At 38.9% G+C, this 24121-nt stretch overlaps 1 protein-coding gene across 1 annotated transcript in view; it reads right to left on the minus strand.

Annotated features, from left to right (window-relative positions):
• Positions 1–24121, minus strand: part of NTRK2 (neurotrophic receptor tyrosine kinase 2) — a 399384-nt gene that overhangs the window by 3129 nt on the left and 372134 nt on the right. The window lies entirely within an intron of this gene.

Genomic DNA, 24121 nt, shown 5'->3' on the forward strand with positions numbered 1-24121 from the left:
AAGAAGTTACATGAGGACAGTAACTTCGTAAGAAAGAAAGAAAAATAATTCTGTTGTCAGACTATTCCAGGTCTGTATTTCAGTACTATGATTAAATTTTGGCACAGTAGCTCTCTGTGAACAGATAAGTTCACCGGATGGCAGGGCTTGACCTCACCAAGAAATCACAGACCCTGAGTTCTTACACTATTGTAATATAGAGCTTTTGTTGATTGTAATTCTTGATATTTGTTTATAACCCACTAAAGAAATAAGTTAACAATACCTGAAAATGCTGCTTAGCTCTAGAACACAAAGACCAGGCTTTCATTGACATCTATTATGTTTAATGATTTCAAATGATAGTATCAGGCTGGAGCAATCGCACAGCGGGTAGGGCATTTGCCTTGCATGCGACCAACCTGGGTTCGATTCCTCCATCCCTCTAGGAGAGCCCGGAAAGCTACCGAGAGCATCCAGCCCACATGGCAGAGCCTGGCAAGTGCCCCATGGAGTATTCGATGTGCCAAAAACAGTAACAACAAGTCTCACAATGGAGACATTACTGGTGCCTGCTCGAGCAAATCGATGAACAACAGGAGGACAGTGCTATGGTGCAGTGCTATGAAAATTGGTAAGAGGATTGAGGGATAAAAAGAGGACTCAAACATTCTGAAACAGTGTAGTGTCTTCAAAATATTCTGCACTAGCTCCCTGAAGTTTCTTTGGTACATTTGTCAAACACACAGGCACACACACACATACACACACACACACACACACACACTTGTAAACTTCTTCACATCTTATAAATTTGTAAAGTACAGAGCCTTAGAGTTATTTTAGGAGTTTGGTAAAAATCATTTAATTTTAACTCAGTGAATTAAGCACATCTGAATGTGGGAAATGAGAAGAGAGAAAACCAAGTATCCATGTCACATAACAAACAGCTATGCTGACATGTCTCAATCTTGCAGGATTCCATGCTCTCTCCCCCACCTCCCGCACCAGGACTCCACAGCCACATGCAGGGGACAGCAGTCATCTCCTTATTCTATATTGTGAAAAGATACAAATTTATAGTCTTCAAAAGAATGTCCTGGGGGGATGATTTACTGCAGATGACTAGAGTTAATAATGTATTTCATATTAGAAAGTTGCTTAAAGAGTAATTTCAGCAGAAGAAATAAATGTACAACTATGCTTAGTGAAATATGTTATGAGAATTTTGGGGGTTGATTATTTCACAATATACAAATAGCAAATTATTGACCACCTGAAATTAATATTATATTTCAATTTGCATACAAGCTGACTATTGGCCAACCTGTGAGTTTAAACCTCACTTCAAAAGATCCCTGTATGTGCAAGGCCTTGAGTTTGATCTCCTGAAACCACAGGGGCTGCACTACTTACCTCTCAGCCCACCACTCTTAGCACTGTAAGGCGGCCCCAGTCACGCAGACAGAAGTTGTGCAATTGTTTGATGAATGTTAATGGACTAAATGCTTCCAAGGTTTTGTTTCCTTCCCTGAAAGTTTCACTATCTTACTTCCTCAGTGGGAAACAGCTGTTCCTAACACCGACCCTCTGTGTTCCTCTCAGCAATGGCAAGTGCATCAGTAGTCCCAGGAAGAAGAGTGATACTGATTTCATTGCAGTCTGTCTCACTTTGCGAATGACCAAGGAAAAATCTTGTTTTCTTTAGAGGAGACAAAAATAAAATCAAATTTTGATTTACATGTTTTCCCATCTGATCATTTATTTTATCCTTCCAGTCTCCCTGGGACAAATTTTTCACTTTAATTCTTTCAAGAATCCCTTCTGGGATTTCACACATACTGTTATAAATAATGCTGTCCTTGTTCTGATGGCAAATGGGCAAGTGGAGGGGGAATGTAATCGAAGTTCAGACAAGGTTCACAAGTTCAGAAAGCCCGATTAGAACATTTCTGTACTTTCTTTTTTTCTTTGCATTCCCTTTTCAGTATTTTGGAGAATTGTTGCAAAAGTAGTCCTAACAAAAAAAGTCAACTCACCATTGTTTCAAACTACACACTCCAGTTAATAACTAGATGGTTGGGAACCTTATAAAATCATGTACCGTGTAGCAGCGAACACAACGAGTCATTTGTTTCGTATTGTGTTACTTGACAACTGGCCCCTCACATCCTTGCTTAAATATTTGTGAGTTGAAATGTCATTCTAGGTATGATGCTGGGAGTCAGAACTATTGCTTTGTCTGCTGAAAGAGTCTCCCCAGTGATCAAGTTAGATCAAGTTAGGTCATTTTCCTCACTTAGCACTAGGTTCCACTTTTGAAAGTTGGAAAATCCAATTAGCTGAGGTTTTCATTTAGACTTAGGGATTTTTTAGTTCCCTCAATTCAAGAGTAGGGTTCTAGTTATGTAATCACTGGTCATTGTCACTGTCCTCCCATTGTTCATCGATTTGCTCGAGCGGGCCCAGTAATGACTCCATTGGAGACTTTGTTGTTACTGTGTGTCGCATATCGAGTACGTCACGGGTAGCTTGCCAGGCTCTCCGAGAGGGGCGGAGGATCGAACTTGGGTCGGCCACATTGGCTGCGTGCAAGGCAAACGCTCTATCGCTGTGCTATCGCACAATGGATAGCGCATTGGACTTCTAGCGATGAGAATTATGTAATCACCCACCACCAAGTAATAGCACACTCATCTCCCGAGCCCTACTCAGTTATCTCATTAGAACTCAATAGCTACCTTCTATAGTAGACACTGTCTTATCTCCATATTGCAAATAATGTTCCAAGAGTTTAAGATAGGTTAGGCACTTTCCTAAAGCCACATGCTCTCTACATTTCTGCTTTCTGTAGCTTACAGATTCGGTTCTGTATTTAGCCACTAGTCTTCTTATTCCTCCTCACCCCACCTACACATGCTGCTTGATAATCTTTATCTTCTTTCCTACTCATCTATTTTCCAAAGGAGTCCTAAAGGAAAGTGCAAGTTCTCCCATTCCAAAGAATTCTATGCTATAGCTTAGCGAATCTTGAGTGCACTGGGAAGCCCAGGTCCCTTAGCACAACTCTGGTAACAATATAGACACTCTCTCGTTTGGATAACAGACAAATTGTCTCAAGATTAATTGTTATTAATCAGTTATGATTGGAAGGGCATTAAAGTGGGTATTTGGTAAACATGCCATATCTTTAAGTGGGTTTCTTGCAAATGCTACTATTTGAGGAGAAAGTCTCAATTCATTTTCTCAAAGAGATCGGTATTCATTATCTTTGTACTTCCTCTTTTTACAAGTCTTTTTTTGGGTCAGACCTTCCAAAAAAAGGACTTTGTTCAAGGCTTACTCTTGGTTCTGGCTCAGTGCTCCTTGTAGTTTTGGGGGGAACCATGTGTGATGCCAAATATCAAGCATGGGTTTGTCACATGCTAGGACTTACCTAATGTACTATATCTTGGCCCCACTGTTCTGCAATTTATTTATAAACCTGGTCAGATTAAATGCTTAAATGGTTTGAATTTTATTAATGCTACAAAAAAGCAGCATTCAATAAAATCCATATTTCCAATGCACACAAAATTCTGAGGTTCACATAGAATATGAGAGCTCTCCAAGTTATGTGAGAAACATCATTTATTGAATTTCCATTGTACTGTAGACATGATTGTCTATGGTGCAGACCTGGTACTAAATTAGATGGAAATCAGTCTAGAAAGATGCAAAAAGCTCAACATGAGAAAGTGGTACCCTACTAATGGTGGCCAGCATTTCATATCTGCTGAGGAGAAAGAAGAATGACAAAAAAAAGAAGGAAAGTGTATCATGAAAAAAATTAGAGTGGATAATTAACAAGGCTGTCATTGCGAAACATTTAAATCAGTGAAACTACTCAGAAAAATTGTCCAATCTCCATGGCCAAAAAGAAATTTCACAGTGCTAAAATGAGTTAATTTATGGAAATCAATGGATTTTGTTTCTGTTTTTTTCTACTTTTCTTTTTCTGGCTTTTGGATCACATCTAGCTGTGCTCAGGGCTAACTACTGGCTCTGTGTTCAGGTATCACTTCTGGCAGGCCACGAGTGCCATTTTGGATGCTGTTAATTGAACCCTGATCAAACGTGGGCAAACATCCAGCCCATTGTATCACCTCTTCAACCTTCCTGGTTATGTTTTTAAAAGAAATGATTTTATTTTTATAAATGGCTAACAAACATTTTTATGACATCTCATGGTGATATGTATGATGATTGGCTAAAAACCAAAAAAAAAATGTTTTCTAATTAAAGTAATGTATTTGTCACTGTCACTGTCCTCCTGTTGTTCATCGATTTGCTCGAGTGGGCCCAGTAACATCTCCATCCTGAGACTTTGTTGTTACTGTGTTTGGCATATCGAATACGCCACGGGTAGCTTGCCAGGCTCTGACATGGGGGCGAGATACTCTTCGTAGCTTGCTGGCCTCTCCGAGAGGGGTGGAGGAATTGAACTCAGGTTGGACATGTTGGCTGCATGCAAGGTGAATGCCCTACCTGCTGTATACTCTCTAAATCTTTTCATTTGAAAGATATTTAAGACATTACATTCTGGAGACAATACCAAAACATCCTTGCTGAAAATGACTTCCATTAGAAATAAATGATTTTATTACTGTAAAATTAAATTATATACCTTTAATCATATTGAATATAATATTTATTTCTTACCCCCAAAATAGTCTTTAGGAACATATTTGGTCACTGCATTATAATTGTAAAAATTTCCCCATGCTTAAACAATGATTTCTTTCTCCACACTGAAAATAGAATTGAGAAAGAATTTGCAGACTAAGTATAAATATGAATTTGTAACCAGATGTATTGAAAACAGTTCTCTATCACAGCACTACTTATGCAGATATTTAGAAGCTTTCTCATTTTTTGCAAATAAATAAAGCATCTTAACCTCTAGTACAAGTTAATGAGGAGTGCATTTCCCAGGAGTATGGAGAGGTGACAAGCTATTAATGCTTGTTCTGTAGGTTTGACATAGAACACGTGCACCTTTTCCCTTGCTCTCTCAGCATCTTTTTATCTCCTACTATATTTATCTTTTTCATTTTTATTCCCTCTTATACCATTCCTAATTCCCTTTCTTTAACAGGATTCTCATATCTCACTGTTCAGTCCCATTTCAAATGTCAGTGTTGCATTTAGGCTTGATTGATTCATTTCTTCTCTCTGCGAAAGACCATGCTTGTGGCCATCACAGCAGGGTCTCCACCCACAGTAAGTCTAGTCTCCTTTCATTATGAGTAGTACAGTACTGAGTCAGAACTTTCCTATACACCCGAAACAAAGGCCTACTGGCTTTGAAATCACTGTTGATTTAAAGGTGTGTAATGTTAATTTGGCACCTTCTAAAACCAACATGCAAAGGCCAGTGATACTTGGGAGGCTATGTTCAGTTTGTAGTATTTACTAAAGAAGCACTACATATTTGGGAAGTCAAACATTTCACTCCCCTAGAAACATTCAGGTCAAAGGGGAAGCCCCATTAAGAGTTGATTAGCTGTCAAAGAGGCTTTTGGCTTCATTAAACTTTAATGTGGCACCCAGATCACACCCTACGCCCAATTGCTTTATTTCATTAGTGTCTCTGATCAGTTCCTTAAAAATTCATGAAAGCTGCAAATTTTAAGAAATAGCTAGACTTTATCAATTATATATCGCTTCTATAATATGAAGCTTAAAAAAGGAGAAACAATTTACAGAATATACTCCTTGGAGAACATTGAATCACTGTTGTCAGACTGTGAGCACTTTACAGCCTTATCCTGGAAACCAGAATTCTGCTATTAGGAAGAGTGATGAGGTGCTTAAAGAAACCAGGGGCATGTGACTACCGGACCTGAGTAATACTTTACAAGAAGATATTCAGGTCTCCCTGGCTTGCTTGGAGGGAGCACAAGCTCAGAGTGCTCTGGGACAGCCTGATTATCCTCTCTTTAACACAGCAAATGACTACTACTACGACTAATAAGAAGCGGTCTGGCATCAGGCTGTGAGGACATGCCTAGCCCAATTTCCATGATTAAAATGCCTAAACCACAGAGGTAGTCCCTACTAACACTATCAGCTCTCCCCAGAATATTTTATCTTCTTCACTCTCTTTCTAATTCTGCTACTCAATACCTAACTGGCCCAATTGCTCTCTTAACAGGAGTTGTTTAAATTTTGTTTTTTACACATCTTACACCCTACTCATAATAAGCTCAGATAATTTTATATATAATTCTCTCCCTTCCTGGGATTGGCTACATATATCCTGTTCAGCTACTTTCTCAAATTGGCTAACCTGTGGAAAGCAGAAACTTCCTGTTTTAGCAGTCCAGAGACAAACAACAAAACTCCCGAAGAGGAAGAGCATGCTAAGAAGCTCTCTCTCTCTCTCTCTCTCTCTCTCTCTCTCTCTCTCTCTCTTCCACACACACCACACACACTCTGTGTGTATGTGAGTTTCTGTGTGTGTGTTTCTCCATTTCTGTCTGTCTGTCTCTTTCTCTCCCTCTGCATGTGTCTCTATGTATCTTGCTCTCTCTCTCTCTCTCTCTCTCTCTCTCTCTTTTTCTCTCTCTCTCTGCCTCCACTGAGTCAGCTCACTGAGCGTACTTTTTCTCTAATAAATTTGAAGTTGCTCTTATCTAAACTGTTTCACTTCCTTGGAAAATTATTTTACCAGTCCATGACTCAAACCTTGCAAAGCCCAGGTTCTGTACCTTTTTATGAGAGAGAAAAATCCCTGTTGACATATTAGATATAACTTAAAAAAACAAAGAGCCTTAAAAATGTCTTAGAAACAATTATAGTGTTACATAATTTTACTTTTGACTTTATCTAAGAACAAATAATTTTTATGCAATCACAAAAATTAAATTTGGGCAATAGTCACTTAGATGGAGTTGGAGGATCACTAATGTATACCACAAGCAATAACAATAATACTATTATTGCGGGGAATGGATGCTTTGAAACAATACTTGGGTCTCCCGGGGACTTCCCTGCCATTTCTCAGACAACCCCTGCCGTAGTTCAACATGAGGCCTGAAAATGCATAACTTCGGCCCTCCGGTGCTAGGAATTACCAGACGTCCTGATGGTACTCTGGAGCTTCAAAGGCTCCACCAAGGGAAGCCAAAGTACTATTTGGTGCCAAGAATCAAACTGGGTTGAGCCACATGCCAGGCATGTGCCTTAACCCCTGCACTACCTCTTGGGATACCAATAATTACATATCAAACACACACACGCACACACACATTTGATTCTGAAAGCAAGTAGTCTTCACTTATAACATAATAGTTAGATAGCAATGATATGCTTTTCTATTTCCTCTCACTGCCTCTCCCTTCTCATTCCACTCTCTTTTTTCAATCTTGAAATTTTTATTATTTTATAATTTTTATATTTAAAAGGTTTTTTGGGGGGAGGGCATTGGGTCACGCCTGGCGATGCTCAAGGGTTACTCCTGGGGACCATATGGGATGCCGCGGATCAAACCTGGGTCAGCCACATGCAAGGCAAATGCCCTACCCACTGTACTATTGCCCCATCCCTTACAAAGTTATTGATAGTTGAGTTTTAGGCATACACTATTTAAAACCAACCCCAATACCAGTGTTCCTATACTCCAATCCCCCAACCTCCACTTACCCTCACCTGCCACCTTGAAGGAAACACCACAAAGTTCAGTGATTGCAGCTTAGATTTCATGATTTCAGTGCTATTCAGTGTATATTTTAGATATAACTATATACTCTCCCATATCATCAGTATAACCAAAGTCTTGACCCCTGTCTTCTATTACTTTCCTTTCTCATCTTCTTCCTTCCACCCTTGCTTTGTTGCCTTCCCTGCACTTCTCCATAAGTTCTGGGGTCATGGGTAACCTGAGATCTTCATCCAGTTATTCTGTATGCCACAAATATGTGAGATCATCTGGGTTTGTCTTCATTCTCCTGTGTTATACCTTCAAGTTTTAACCAGGTTTCAGCAAATTGTGTGATTTCATTATACATTGCAGTTGCACAATATTATATATATATATATATATATGAAATATCACTGTCACTGTCCTTCCATTGCTCATTGATTTGCTCGAGCAGACCCAGTAATGTCTCCATTTTGAGACTTGTTATTACTGTGTTTGGCATATCGAATACGTCACAGGTAGCTTGCCAGGATTTGCCATGCGGGTGGAATTACCACACAAGTGTGTATATATACATATATATGTGTGTGTATACATATACATGTATATATATTAAATCTGCTATCTCTTTTTATTAACCTTGATGGGGAGTTTCCCAATTGAATCAATGGGAAAAATTGCTTGCCACACAATTGTTGCACTTACACATGGCTCAGCAACAGAAAAGTGTACAGTTCAAATAAGTATGGTCCATCAAACTGCCATTACTTTAGTTTCAGTGTAACTGAGCTGTTTATAGATTCTGGGACATTGTGATTTTAAGCCCAAGGGACCATCTGACTCTTTAGCATTAAACACCAAAACATAGCATCCTCCCTGGTGAAAATCCTCAGGGACCAATGTGTATTGAGTAAAGGAAATCAGAAAAGAAAGAAAGCACAATGCCCACAGTCTTGTCTATGTTAAGGTGATTGCATTGTGCTATTTCAGTGCCCATATTACAATGTAAAATTGTGTCAATGTAAGTAGAAAGGCTGATATTACAGTTAACTTTTCAGAAAAGATAAAAACTAATACTTTTCCAATACAAGTAGGGAAGAAAAGCTTCTTAATACTAAAACAGCACTCTTTACACCAGCTGCTGCCCTGAGTGATCGTGGACAGTAAATGGAGATATCAGGTTTCTGGCTGGACACCACATATGTCTGCCATTAACAGCAGCATGTTAGTTAACTCTGAAGACTCTGCCAGAATGTACTTCCCATAATTAACTTGAGATAACCTTTATGCCCAAAGTCAACTGAAAATAAAATTATTTTCCCTCCAGGTGAACAGAATAATATTATCATACAAATAATACAGAAAATATTATTTGTATCCAAATAATGGTCTGGAGCAATAGCACAGAGGGTAGGGCATTTGCCTTGCAAGCCGACAAGGGTGACCTGAGTTCAATTCCTCCACCCCTCTCTTGTTACTGCCAAATACAGTAACAAGTCTCACAATGTTACTGGGCCCGCTCGAGAAAATCAATGAACAACAGAACAGTGAGAGTGACAGTGACAGGATCCAAATAATAGAAAAATCGCATTCTCCAGAGATCTCTGAATGCACACTTTCCATTATCTTCATGGCCTCTTCCTGCTCTCTTGAGGCTATTCTATGCTAGACAGACACAGTGATTTCTCATGATGATTGTGAGAGTGAGAATCATTCTAATGAAAGGTATGTTTAATTATGTAACACCTATCTTATGCCACATTCTGTGCTGCAGACACTACTGGGCTGGAATGATACTAAGAGGTCAATGTGCTTACCTTGCAAGTGCCAACCCAGTTGCAATCTCTAAAACCACATATGGTCCCACCAGTACTGCTAGGAGTGTTCCCTGAGTACGGAGTCATGAGAAAGCCCTGAGCACCACTGGGTGTGGCCCAAAAACTAACCTAACAAAAATCAAACAACTCTATCAAAAATGGAGAGAAGAAATGAACAGGCACTTCCTCAGAGATAGATATCAATAGATATCTGGAAAAAATGCTCTTCATCACTTATCAGGAAAATGCAAATCAAAATAAAATGTATCATCTCACACCAGTGAGGTGACACACAACAAAAACAGAACAATTTGGGCATGGATATGGGGAAGAAATATTACGGTGGGAAAGACACTTGCCTAGCACATGTCCGAACTGGATTTGATCCCCAGCATCACATACAGTCTCCTGAGATCCCCAGAAGTGAGCCTTGAGTGCAGAGCCAGGAGTAAATTCTAAGGACTTCTGTCTGTGGCCCACAAACAAAACAAAGGTAAAAGTAACCTTGCTTTTGAATTCTAAATAGCCCTGGCTACTGTTTAATCCTAGGGACTCATTCACACCATGCTGTCCAGTGGTTCATTATGGTCACATTCTATTGTGGCACTTACAATCATCTCCTGGATGTGACTGTGAAGACTGTCATGTCTCTAAGCCATAGGGTTTACATTTATGGAATGGGGCAACGATAACTATTATTTTCTATCTGCAAGTCTCGGTGAGGAAATTGACATAAAGAACACCTTCAGTGGTAACACTCAACTTTGAGTTTTATTGCGTCTTTATTCCAATATACTTGAACAAATTTGTTAATGTTATGCACCCTGTAAGAGAACAAGATTAAATGAGATTAGGCCATTGTCCTCGCATGCTTCTTCTAGAACCATATGCAAAGTGGAGATTTAAGCCATGGTATAAATATGAACAACTGATTGTAGAACAAAAGGCTATAGATTAGCAGTTTCCTCACAACTTATTGTACTGATGCTTTAAGTTCTGTTTTACTAAGTTGAGATTTGGATGCCCAAAGATTTGCATTATGTTCGAAGGTCTCATTGGACAGAAACTATTAGGAAGGAGGAAAAAGTATTCAAAGACTATAAAGGCCTCATTTTTGCACTGTAGTTGAGAGCTGGGATTTGTTTTGCTTTGTGGACAATGATTAATATACCACTTAGGGGAGAGATCTGCCATGTGGAACACATGGTCAAGAACTTGACATATATTCCATAAAGAGGTACTTGACATATCAGTCAAGAATCACCATCAACTATGTGTAACAGGCAGATGTTTAACATAGAACAGACTTCCTACATGTCCTGAGGTAGATATTCAAGGGCCTGTGTCCTTCAATGAACATCCTACAAAAGATATTTTAAATATGTCTATTTCTTTCTAGCTCTACTTTGATGTCAGTTCTGTTATTAGCTTTCTTGACTTCCATAAGTCTTCCAAATATTCTGCCCACTGACCCTCACACTTTTCCTCAACGAACTGCAGAAAATCCATAGCAATTGTCTTCATAGATTAATTTCACCATATTGTTTATTTTCTATGAGAGACTCCTTCGATGACCTATTGTTGCCTTTAGGATAAATAACATGAAGTCAATAATGACTGATATCTTCCTGGTCAATATTAGTCGCTACTTCTCCAGTCTCTTTTCAAGCTTTCCCTATAGCCTTGGATAAAACCATTATTTGAACTTTGCCCTCTTTTTCTCCAATGCCCTTAGCACTTTCTCACCTTAGGTTCACCACATGGACTGTGCTCAATTCTTCAATTTCTTTTTATGGGTTAGGGATAAAACTCACTTACAGCAGGAACTGAGATATATTCATGGTATCAAAACTTCAATTTCTATCTGGCTAACTTCTGCTTGATCCTCAGGTTTTAAGTTGAATGACATGTTAAAACCAAGTTAGATGATCTGTTAGCACTAACAATTTTCCCTATGCAGAGCCTGTTGGTTTACTGTAATGCTCTAATGAGTCTCTGTGCTTTATCACTCTCTGCTCCCTCTAAAGTGCTCATGAAGAAAATACTTTCCAGTGTTTGAATACTCAACAGATTTTCCAATTAAAGTGACTGAATCAGACTGTCTTAGGGAATAGTCTCAGTGGGTGGATATGCAAATTGAGATAAACATGAAATAGCGCATGATCCCTTGGAACCAAACAGTTTAAAGGGAGGGGGAGGGGCTGGAGCGATAGCGCAGAGGGTAGGGCATTTGCCTTGCATGCAGCCGACCCGGGTTTGATTCCCAGCATTCCATATGGTCCCCTGAGCACCACCAGGAGTGACTCCTGAGTGCAGAGCCAGGAGTAACCCCTGTGCATCGCTGGGTGTGACCCCCCAAAAGCAAAATAAATAAATAAATAAAGGGAGGTGGAAAGGAAAACAATGACAGTTGCTGATTTGTTTTAGAGAAAAATACCATTTTTATTTCGTGGGGTGCGATGATTGGGTGAAACTCAGCTATGTTAAGGGAGCTCACTTCTGACCTTGTGCTCATGGAACTGCTAAGGGGACCATATGTGGTACCAGAAATTGAATCTCTTTCAGGTGTGTGAAAGGCAAGAGCCATACACATAGCATATCTCTCCAACTCACGACTAATTTTAATTTAACTTGTAAGGAAATGGAAACAGCCATATTGCTATACATAGAGCAATGGGAAAAGTTATCAAGAAAAGCTATGAAAATGAAAAAATGAATGCTGACACTCATAACAAAGGGAGTGAGTTGCTGGGAGAAATCAACAAGAGAGAAAACTCGATGCTCTCTTAGGAGTTCCATTCCCTTCGCGTATTCCATGGCAGTGGCATTGTTCATGCCAACCTCCCATAATGCGCTTTCCACTGTTCCTTGTGGCCCCATCAAATTCCCCCATGAGACAAGCTTAGAGATGGTGGAGTGCTTGAGGTGAAAGAGGCTTGTCTTGGAGGTGCCTTGGCATCACTCATGCATAGTCACATTAGCTGAAAACAGAAGGAGGAAGGAGGAGATTTGTACGAGGATTAACCAACATTGCCACTACCACCTGCATAACTCTCTGCTACAACATCAATTACACAATCTTAGGTCTTAACTAGAATTTGACAATAAAGAACAATGAAGAAGTTCAACTTAAAGTCCACCCCACCTCTAAAATAATATTTATTCTTATCACAGCAGATACTGTTAATTAAAAAAGTTAAAGTCTCTGTATTTTAAAACTTTCTTTGCCCAAAGTATATATGATTTTAAAAATTATTTAGTTGATAACTACTTTTTATTTAGAATGATTCAACAAAAGTGTATTGAGGGGCTGGAGTGATAGCACAGCGGGTAGGGTGTGTTCCTTGCACGCGGTGACCCAGGTTCGATTCCCAGAATCCCATATGGTCCCCCAAGCACTGCCAGGAGTAATTCCTGAGTGTATGAGCCAGGAGTAACCCTTATGCAATGCCAGGTGTGACCCAAAAAGCAAGAAGAAAAATGTGTATTGAACATAATTGTACCTGATATTGTTTATTGTTCTATACATGATGGTTTTGAATGTGAACCAACTCATTTTCCTCCTGAAACTCTCACTTTAGTAGACTTTATAGACCATAGTTAAATAAACAAATAGCTAGACATGATGATGTGCTATAGTGATGAATACTATTAAGAGAGTGTAAGAGGACAGATGAGATAAAGCTTGCGCCTAAAAGATCAACAAAGAATTTTATGATCAGGTGATATCTAAACAAATATCTGAATAAAGTAAATTAATAAAACAAGGACAAATACAAAGAACTTTGAGGTGCAAATAGCCTCCATGTATCTGAATACTAAAGAGGCCATGATGATTGTAAATGACAGCTGCTAGGGCTGAGGGTGGGAAAGAGGGAGAGAGTAACCCACAGCTGATAATGTGGAATTTTATATTACGGATGTATGGACTGGGAAGAGGGTGTCTACACTGTGTATCATAACAGTTCTATATTTACACTTTATCACTATTTCTATATCTAAGTAATATGTTACATCCAAAGAGTACTTAAGGCAAGGACTTCTTCTTTCTCCCCCTTCCTCTTTCTTCTACTCTTTCCTCCTTTCCCTTTCCCATCTACCCACTCCTCATCTATCTTCTCTCCCTCCACCTCCCCCCTCCTCCTCCTCCTCTTCCTCTCCTCCTCTTCCTCTCCTCCTTCTCCTCCTCCTCCTCTTCTTCCTCCTCTTCTTCCTTCTCTTCCTCCTTCTCCTCCTCCTCCTCCTCCATCATCATCATCATCTTCTTCTTCTTCTTCTTCTTCTTCTTCTTCTTCTTCTTCTTCTTCTTCTTCTTCTTCTTCTTCTTCTTCTTCTCTCCATCTTCATAAAATTCAGACTTCATACAAGGCCAGTTTCTTGATGCTATTTTTCAATATTGTTTGACAAACACATGGTTTGTGACCTGTCGTTACTATTCCAATAATGCTTTAAAAAGGGAATGTACTAAGCAGGGAAACTAAGATATAGAAACCCAAGACTAAAGGCAGAATCAGGGACCAAGATGTAAATGAAGCGTAGGCACTTATAATGTACTAATATCACTTTCTCTTTAATATTTACCTCTTATTCTGCTCCAGATATGCCTGGTAGCATAGCTGAAAAAGCAAGTCAAATAAGTCAACTATCAGTTACTTTCTCTGAACCCACTTTCAGAAGAAAATCCTTCCTTTCCTGATGCAGAGAATTCAACAATCACAACATTGCACCACAGCAATAGTCAATGTTTTCTTTTACAACAAGTAATGAACTTAGGAAACAAAGAAGTGTCTCAACTCTTTCTTTCAAAGGAAGCAGAGTTGAGGAATTCAATGCACCTAGTTCCTGAAAGAGACAGAGACACATCCCTGAGCTTCTCAGAACTATGAATTTCTAGGAATCACAGTTATAGTCCCCTCTGTATTTAGATTTAAGAATTATACTAATGGTCTTATGTTGTTCTGTCTGTCTTAAGAAAGAAACTAACCACATTATTTGCTTTACCTGGTCATCCCCCCTGTATTATATGAGTTATGTGATCATATCACTGCTGAAGTCACTAGTCTCCACTGGACTTCAAAAACAAATTAAGCATTCTTTGACAAAAAAATCCTGCCCTTGCAGTATTCCAGAGGAGAACATTCGTCATAGCCTTGATGTCACCACTGATAAACCAGTGGCATTATTTCTCTGTACATCTTTTTTCCTGCCCTTTTGTTCTTTATTCAACCAATACGACTATTTTCCTTCACAACCCCTTTCAATACTTCTATCCCTGACTATTACACTTTGTTTCTAAACGAACATAATGTAGGTATATATTATTAGAACTTATGACTTATTGATTAATATATACTTGAATTTACTCATATAATTTGCTTTTTTTGGAGCAGGAGAAAAACTATATTAGGTAAGGCACTTACACTGCATGCATCTGACCAGGGTTTGATCCCCTGAACCCCATATGGTCCCCTAAGCAATGCCAGGAGTGATCCTTGAATGGAGAGCCAGGAGTTAGTCTTGAACACCACTGGGTAAGGCCCAAGACCAAAAGAAAAATTTCTTTTGCTTTTTTAAAAACACATAAGCACTAACTTCAGACCTAGTCGTGCAGTGCTTGGCCCAGTGGTGTTCAGAGGCCACCCGACTACACCCAGCTGTGCTCCAGAGGCCATGCAGTGCTATAATTGAACTCAGGGCTTTGTACATTAGGTATGTGCTCCACCCCTTTGAACTATCCACCCAGCCCTAGGAGTATTCATTTTGAGGACTTTGTGAAAAGCTAAATCCATTTGCTAAACACTTTATAATGGTCACTTCATTGCTCTTCTAAATTAAATCACTAAACTTAGAACATTATTTTCAAATGGGAAAAGTGGCTACCCCTGGAGGAAAAAATTAGGTTTAGCACAAGTGGAACCCTAAGTGATCTTAATAAAGTCAAACACACTGAGACAATAGCAACTCACAGCAGCGGGAGGTCCTGCATCTCCACATCTGAGACTCATACCAGACAGGAACTGCAGCCTTGAGGGTCAAGCTCCTAATGATTGCTGCTTATGAAAACTCAGCCAGTCAAAACTGGCCTCATTCTCATCATTATCCTTTTGGGATTTTTGAAAATTTCCAGATTTATCTTGTATTTATATCACCTATGTTGTGATCAGAAAAACTATCAGGTGGGCAGTTATTTAACTGGAGGGAAGCAGGTTAAAGTGTGGACTGAATACCATCTTCCAAGAGGTAAGGTAATATTATCAAGGCCAGGTCAAGAAAAGGTGGGAGCTAATTGAATGATCTCACTCTTGATACAATCATCTTTTGTCTTTTTATTCTCTTTGCTTTTGGGGAACACACCTGACAGCTTTCCAGAGTTTGTCCTGGTTCTGTGCTCAGGAGCGATCCACGGAGGTGCTTGGACAATAGCATGCATGTGTTGGGGATTGAACCCGGGTCAGCCATATGCAACAGTCATTTTGCAGACCTATCGGTCATTACCCAGTTAATTCTTCAATGAGGGCAACTGTGAAGTCCCCATCTCTGTACATTTCAAATGCCCCATAGTAACATACCTAGAGAGACATACCTAGAGTAACATACCTAGAGAGACTCTGCCTTCCTTGAAGCAGACCTTATGCTGAAGAAGCAGGAGATCTGGATATTCTATATTTCAAAGATAGTCTCTATAGTCACCCCTAAGAGTTGTATCAGACACTTATCCCCAGAGAAAAACAAATCCTCCATGAGAAAAAAAAAAACTTATGATCACGAAGCTTCTAGCTACTTGGAGGGAATTGGAGGGTATCCTTCTGTGCAAAATAAGTCAGATCCAGGACAAAAACAGGACTAAGTAACTCATTTGTCTTATATAGATAAGTAAATCAAGGGTGCGAACAATATCAATTGATAATCATCCTTGAAAGCTGAATTACAAACCTATAAGTGCCAGGCACAAGAAGAGTGGACATGAGGGAAATGATTCGAACCACTGGAAGTAACACGGGTCCATCTATGGAGGACCTGGGACTCATGGACATTGGATAAGGGAGGTAACAATGTTCACTCAAACCTTAATTGGATTAAAGACCTCAGCATAAGACCAGAATCCATAAGGTACATTGAAGAAAAGGTTTCAGCAAAAGCCTCTCTGACATTGAAGGTATCTTCAAAGATGAAATGCCACTGACCAAGCAAGTTGAAAACAGAGATAAAAAATGGGACTATCTTAAACTAAGAAGCTTCTGCATTTCAAAAGAAACTTTGATCAGAATACAAAGACAGTCTACAGAATGGAAAAAAAGATATTCAACCAATACCCTTTTGGAAAGGGGTTAATATCAAGGATATACAAGACACTGGTTGAACTCTACAAGAAGAAAACATCCAATCCCATCAAAAAATGAGGCAACAAAATGAACAGAAACTTTCTCAAAGAAGAAATCTGAATGGCAAAAGACACATGAAAAAATGCTCTTCATCAGTAATCATCAGGGTGATGCAGATTAAAACAACAATAAGATATCATCTCACACCATAGAGACTGGCCCACATCCAAAAGAACTGAAGCAATTGGTGATGATCTGGATGTGGGGAGAAAGGGATTCTCCTTCACTGATGATGGGAATGCCAACTGGTTCAGCCTTTTTCGAAAACACTATGGACTGTTCTAAAAATATATAGAAATTTAGCTCCCATTTGACCCAGCAATATCACTTTTGGAAACATATCCCGGAGATGCAAAGAAACACAGTAGAAATGATATCTCCACTTGCATGTTTATTGTAGCACTATTTACAATAGCCAGAATCTGGAAAAATTCTAAGTGCCCTAAAACAGATGATTGGTTAAAGTACCTTTGGTATATCTACACAATGGAATATTTGCAGCAGTTAGGAAAGATGAGATCATAAAATTTGCATATGAGTGGATCGACATGGAGAGTATCATGCTAAGTAAAATGAGTCAGGGAGAGAGAAACAGACATAGAATGACTGCACTAATTTGTGAAATGTAAAGTAAGAATATAATGGGAGACTAACACCCAAGGTTAGTAGAGATAAGGGCCAGGTAGATCGCTCCAACACTTGGAAGTTGGCCTCACATGCTGGGGGAAAAGGCAGCTGATATAGAGAAGGGACCACTAAGTAAATGATACTGTGAGGGTATACTTGGGATGGGAGATGTGTGCTGAAAGTAGACTATGAACCAAACATGATGGCCACTTACTACTTGTATTGCAAACCATAACATCCAAAAGGAAAGAAAGAGAGTACAAGGGAATTTTCCTGCCATGGAGGTGCAGGAGGAGGGGGGTGGAGATGGGGCTGGAGGGATACTGGGATCATTGGTGGTGGAGAATGGGCACTGGTGGAGGGATGGTACTCGATCATTGTATGACTGAAATGTAATCATGACAGTTTGTAAGTCTGTAACTGTATTTCACAGTGATTCATAAATAAATAAATAGTGGAAAAAATGAAATAAAGCAACATAATCTGAGACTGACACCCAAGGAGAGTAGACACAAGGACCAGGAATATTGCTCCATAGTTAAAATCTGCCTCATAAGCAAGGGGAGAAAGCTGCTGATTCGGGATTAGGGATCACTAAGTAAATGATGGTTGGAAGTTCGTTTGGGATGGGAGATGTGTGCTGAAAGTAGATAAAGGATCAAACAACATGATAGCCTCTCAGTATCTATATTGCAAACCATAACACCCAAAAGTAGAGACAGAGCATGGGGGAAATTGTCTTCCACAGAGGCAGGGGGAGGGTTGGTATTTGGTGGGGTGGGGGAGTGGATACTGGGAATATTGGTGGTGGGAAATGTATACTGGTGAATGGATGGGTGTTCGATCATTGTATGACTGAAACTCAAACATGAAAGCTTTGTAACTATCTCAAGGTGATACAATAAAAAAATTGAAGATAAAAATATTTAAAATAACAAAGAGGAAATAAAATTTTCAGGAAAAAATAAAAAGCTAAAATATTTGTATGTCTATGCCCACTGCACTACTATTCACAACAGACAAAATCTGGAAACATCTCAATTGGCCAAGAGCAGAAGACTGGATAAAGAAACTGGTACCTATCTGCAATAGAATACTACCAGACTGTAAGAAAAGATGAAATCATATGATTTGCTGCTACATATGATTTACTATATCATACAAGTCAAGTTAGTTAGAAGGGCTGGTATAGACACAGAATGATTTCTCATATGTGAGATATAAAAAAAATGTAGGGGAATACCAAATGTCCAAAGGAAACAGAAACTAAAAACTGGTCTTCAGTAGTAAGCTTAGCATTGGGGTATTAGTAGGGGGAGTGTACTTGGGGTGGACTGGGGAAGGACACTGGGACACTGGGAGGGAGAGGACACTGGCGGAGGGCATGATGCTGGGATAATTTGTGCAGAAAACCCTAGTTTCCTACAAGTAACAGTATTGTAAATCATAGTTCTTAAAATAAAATAAAAAAATTTAAAATTAAAAAAGTTAACTATCAAAAATGCATTTCACAAAACATTTAAAGAATCTCTACATTAAGACCAAAGAGAAAGTTTTCCAGAGTTACAAGGATTAATCTATACATGCAAAATATATGCAAATGTAAGAGACGCCATAAACAAAAGAAAATATTAAAATCAGATGATAATGCTTTTAACAATATACAAGTTCCTTTTACAATAAGAATTTTTAGTGAAATGACTATATACAGACTACATCCCTCCACAGTAATGGTCAAACATGACAAATTTATAGCTAGCATGATTTTCAGTGGTGAGAAACTGAAGCTTTTCCTCTAAGATTGTACACAAGACAAGGACTCTCAAGTATTCTCAAGGAATCACAAGATAAATAACATACAATCTCATCGTTATTGTTCAACATAGTATTAGAATGTCTAGCCAGTGAAATTAGGAAATAAAGGAAAATTAAATGGATTAAAATGAGAAACGAAGTGAAACAATTGTTATTTAAGGTGAGATACATGTAATTTTGTTATCTCATAGTCATATCACTTGATCACTTGACATTCCATTACTCAACGATTTGCTCGAGTGGGAGCCAGTAATGTCTACATTCATACCTGTCGCATGCTAATGTAGCATAATGGTGTCTGCTCGCTCCAGAAACACGAAGAGCCTCAAACGGATCTTCAGGGTCTTGACGAAGAAATCTGACCATCTCATAGGTGGGCGGCTACGCCATCTTTTGACATCCCGGGGAATCCAGTTGGTTACGGCTCTAGTCCAGTGGTCATCTCCAAATCGCATTACGTGTCCAGCTCATCTGATTTTCGATGCCTTGGCAAATGAGACAATGTCCCTGATTCTCAGTTGTCGACAGAGGCCGGAACTGTAGATTCTTTTTCTCACTTGAGTGAAGCATGATACTCAAAGCATAGCTCCTTTGATTCCTCTTTGGGAGACCCAAATTACGTTTTCATCCTGTTTTTGTAGGGCCCAGGTCTCTGAGGCATATGTTAATGCAGGAAGAACAGTGGAATCAAAGAGATGTGCCCAGAACCAAAGGTTCTTCATCCTCTTAGCTGTTTCTTTGACGCTCTTGAAGGCATTCCAAGCTGTCTCCTGCACAGATCAGGTGCCAGATCATTTGTTATGTTGACTTCTCGACCTAGATACACATAACTGTCATATTCAGAGATGTTCGTTCCATTGAGAGTGAATAGAACAACAGGAAAGAGACCGTTTCCCATAAGCATTTGTCTTTGTGAGATTCAGCTGTAGTCTGACCTTTCCACTCATGGTAGAAGTCGGCCAACATTTGTGCAGCTTGGCTAATGTTTGCTGTTATTAGAATGATGTCATCAGCAAAGCAGATATCGTGTAGTTGCCAACCAACTATCTTCACTCCCATTCCTTCCCATTCTAGTCATTGCATGATGTTCTCGAGGGTAGCACTGAAGAGTTTCCATGAAATGGTATCACCCTGCCGAGCCCCTCTCTTTACATCAATGATCACTTCTTTGTAGAATGTAGAGATCCTGGTAGTGAATCCATAATACAGTTCACAGAGGATCCTGATGTATTGAATTTGAATGCCCTGTTTGGCTAGGGCTTTGATGACCGCTTTAGTCTCAACAGAATCAAAGACCTTCTTTAAATCAATGAACATTAGACAGAGCAGCATCTGAACTCCCAAGAAACCTCAATGAGCTTGGTTACCATGTGGATATGGACAATCGTGCTGAATCCTTTTTGGAACCTTGGCTTACTCTCATGGTTGTCCTTCATCTAGTGTTCTGCCAATCCTGTTCAGGATGACTCCAGTGAACAGCTTGTAGACAATGGACAACAGGCAGATAGGGCAATAGTTGCCAATGTCATGGATATCTCCCTTCTTGTACAGTAGAACAGTCTTGCTGGTTTTCCATTGGGACAGAATCTTGCATGCAGACAGGTAGTATGTGAAGAGCCGAGCCAGTGTATTGATGAGTACGGACGACAGATTCTTCAGGTCTTTGGGTCTGACTTTGTCTGGGCTGGGTGCTGTTCGCTTCTTTATCAACAGAATGGCATGTCGGATTTCAGATGGGAGAACGTTGCGAATGACATATCCATCCTGTGGAATTTGGTATGTGGGTAGGTGGATGTGGTTATCGAAGAGATCCAAGTAGATATCATGGATAATCTTCTCCATTGCCTTTCTGGAAGGTGTAATAGATCCATCAGGACGTCAGAGGGAGTCATCTTGGTGTTGTAGTTGGCAAAGTACAGGTGGGCATTGCAAATGCCTTTCCCAGCTTCTGCCGCATCTGCCAGCACTGCTGCTCTTCGCTCTTTGAGGTCTTCCTTTACCACTTCTCTGTACTGCTTTGCGAGTTCGGACGTTAGCTTGTGGTTGCCTGAGGCTCATGCCAAGCCACGTTGGCAGATGAGCTTGAGAGTTTTCTAAGACAGGCATCATATAAATTATTATTTTAAAGTATATAATAATGACCAGTCTTAGAAACAATGGACAAATGGAGTAAAGTTCAATATACAAGAATCTGCTGCAGTTTTATTTGCAAATAATGAAGTAAAAGAGAAACTAAGGAATAAATCCCATTTTCAGCTGCAGTCAGTAGAATTAAGTACCTATGGATTACATTTAATAAAGTGGGTGAAAGAGTTGCACCTTGAGTACAATGTCATTTTTTAAAAAATGGAAGACACAAGGAGAATGGAGACTACATTTATGTATTGGAAGAATTAACATTATTAAAATACAAATCATATTCAAAGCATACATTTTAATGCAAGTCCTATTAAAGTTACAATTTTATATTATGCAAATAAAACAAATTATAGTGAAACACATATGAAACCACAAAATGTCCCAAATAGCAAAGCAGTCCTTAGGCAAATATGTTACAAAGTTATAGTAATTTAAGCAGTAAGGTGTTGAACAAAATTTAGAATAATGGATTTGAACTGAGAGTAGATTAAATCCTCATCTACAGAATAATGGAATTGAACTGAGAGTAGACTAAATCCTCATCTACATGGACAATTAATTTATGACAAAGGATCCCAGAGTATAAGCTAGGAGAAAGAAAAGTCTTTTGAATAAATGATCTTTGAAGAACTGGATAGCCACAAGCAAAAGAAAGAAAATGGATCTTCTTTCACACCATGTAATTAACACAAATAGATTTAAAACTTGCATGTTAACATGAAATCATAGGTAAAGCATTCCACGCATGACATTTGCTTCAGTGATGGACTCCCAGGTTCTAACTCCAAGGTAAGGAATGAAAAAATAAACAGATGTATTAAATAAATCTAAAGAGCTTATACAAAATTAACTGTTATTGAAAAAATATAGTTCATTGAATGGGAAAAATTATCTATGTGACAAGGGACCAATATTAAAAATATTTAAAGAACTCATAAAACTCAACAAGAAAAAAAACTTTAAATAAAGAAATGGAGAGAAGAACTGGACACTTCACCTCAGATGTCTAAGAAGCAAACAAAAATGCTCCTTATCACTTATTACAGAGGAAATGCAGATGAAAACAACAATGAGATATCACCTAATACCTATGTATCAGAAAGAACAGAAACATGAACTTTTGGACAGAATGTGAAGGAAATAAGTTCGTGTGCCATACTACTTGTGAGAAAACAAATTGGCCCAAACTTTATGTAAAAGACAATTTAAAAATTCTCAAATAATAAAAATAAAACATGTATTCTAGCAATTTCACATCTAGATATATATCTGAGATTATAAAGCATAAATTATACATATAAGCACATCTACATTCATTGCAGAGCTATTTACATATTGAAACAGCAAAATATCCAATAACAGACTAGTGGGTGAAGATGTGGGTTATAGGCACAATATCCAATCATCACTGTCACTGTCACTGACCTCCTGCTGTTCATTGATTTGCTCGAGCAGGCCTAGTAACATTGTGAGACTTGTTGTTACTGTGTTTGGCATGTGTTTGGCATATTGGAATAATATGCCAAAATAACAAAAATAATTTTTGAAGCAGATCCTTACATCATGAGTAGCTTGCCAGGCTTTGCCTTGTGGGCGAAATACTCTCGGTAGCTTGCCAGGCTCTCTGAGAGGGCCGGAGGAATCGAACTTAGGTCAGCCGTGTCAGCCGTGTGCAAGGCAAATGCCCTACCCGCTGTGCTATCGCAATTATAACAAAAGTTAAAATATTGTTTTTCACGGAATTATGGACCAAATTGGAGAGAGACAAACTAAGAGAAATAAATCAGAAAGAGTAAGACAGAAATAAGTCAGAAAGAGTAAGACATAGGTCATATTATTTCAGGCATATATAAGGTAAAGGTAAAGGTAAAGGCCCTCCCGTTGATCGTCGATTTGCTCGAGCGGGCCCAGTAACGTCTCCATTGGAGACTTTGTTGTTACTGTGTCTGGCATATGGAATACTTTCGGTAGCTTGCTGGGCTCTCCGAGAGGGGCGGAGGAATCGAACTCGGGTCAGCCATGTTGGCCACTTGTAAGGCGAACGCCCTACCCGCTGTGCTATCGCTCCAGCCCAGGCATATATAGGACATAAATTTTAAGATCATGGGAACAGAAAAAGCCCAAACAAAACAAGCCTTTTACTCTCACTTTAGAACTAAGGTTACCGAAGGAAGAGAGTTGAAAGGGTGGAAGGAGATAGAACGGACGCCAGTGAAGTATGTTTGCACCTGGGTGGTGCTGAGGTGTGGAAAGATAGTGAAGACGTGTAAATTTGTACCATGAAACTTGTTCAGTGTCATAAACTAATGTTACTTCAACACAAATATATAAGTTCATACTAACAAACCATGAAAAGACATAAAAGATATATAAACACACACACACACAAACACACACACATATATATTATATATATATATACATATATATAAATTAAAAGTCAGACAGTATCTGGAGAAAGTTTAAAATCGCAAATATATAACAACATGGAAAAAGCAAAATTATCTGGTTACAAGGAGATGGGGGTTTTATGATGAATAATGTGTTGGCAAAGTAGAGAGAATTTCTTTTTTAAAATTAAACTTAATCTTTTAGAATTAAAAATATTTTAACTGCTATAAAATTTTTATGATACTCTCATGGTAAGTATATATGTTACATGTTGATCAAATTCAAGA

The sequence above is a fragment of the Sorex fumeus genome, unplaced genomic scaffold (assembly GCF_029834395.1).
Source record: "Sorex fumeus unplaced genomic scaffold, SorFum_2.1 ptg000046l, whole genome shotgun sequence".
NCBI lineage: Eukaryota > Metazoa > Chordata > Mammalia > Eulipotyphla > Soricidae > Sorex > Sorex fumeus.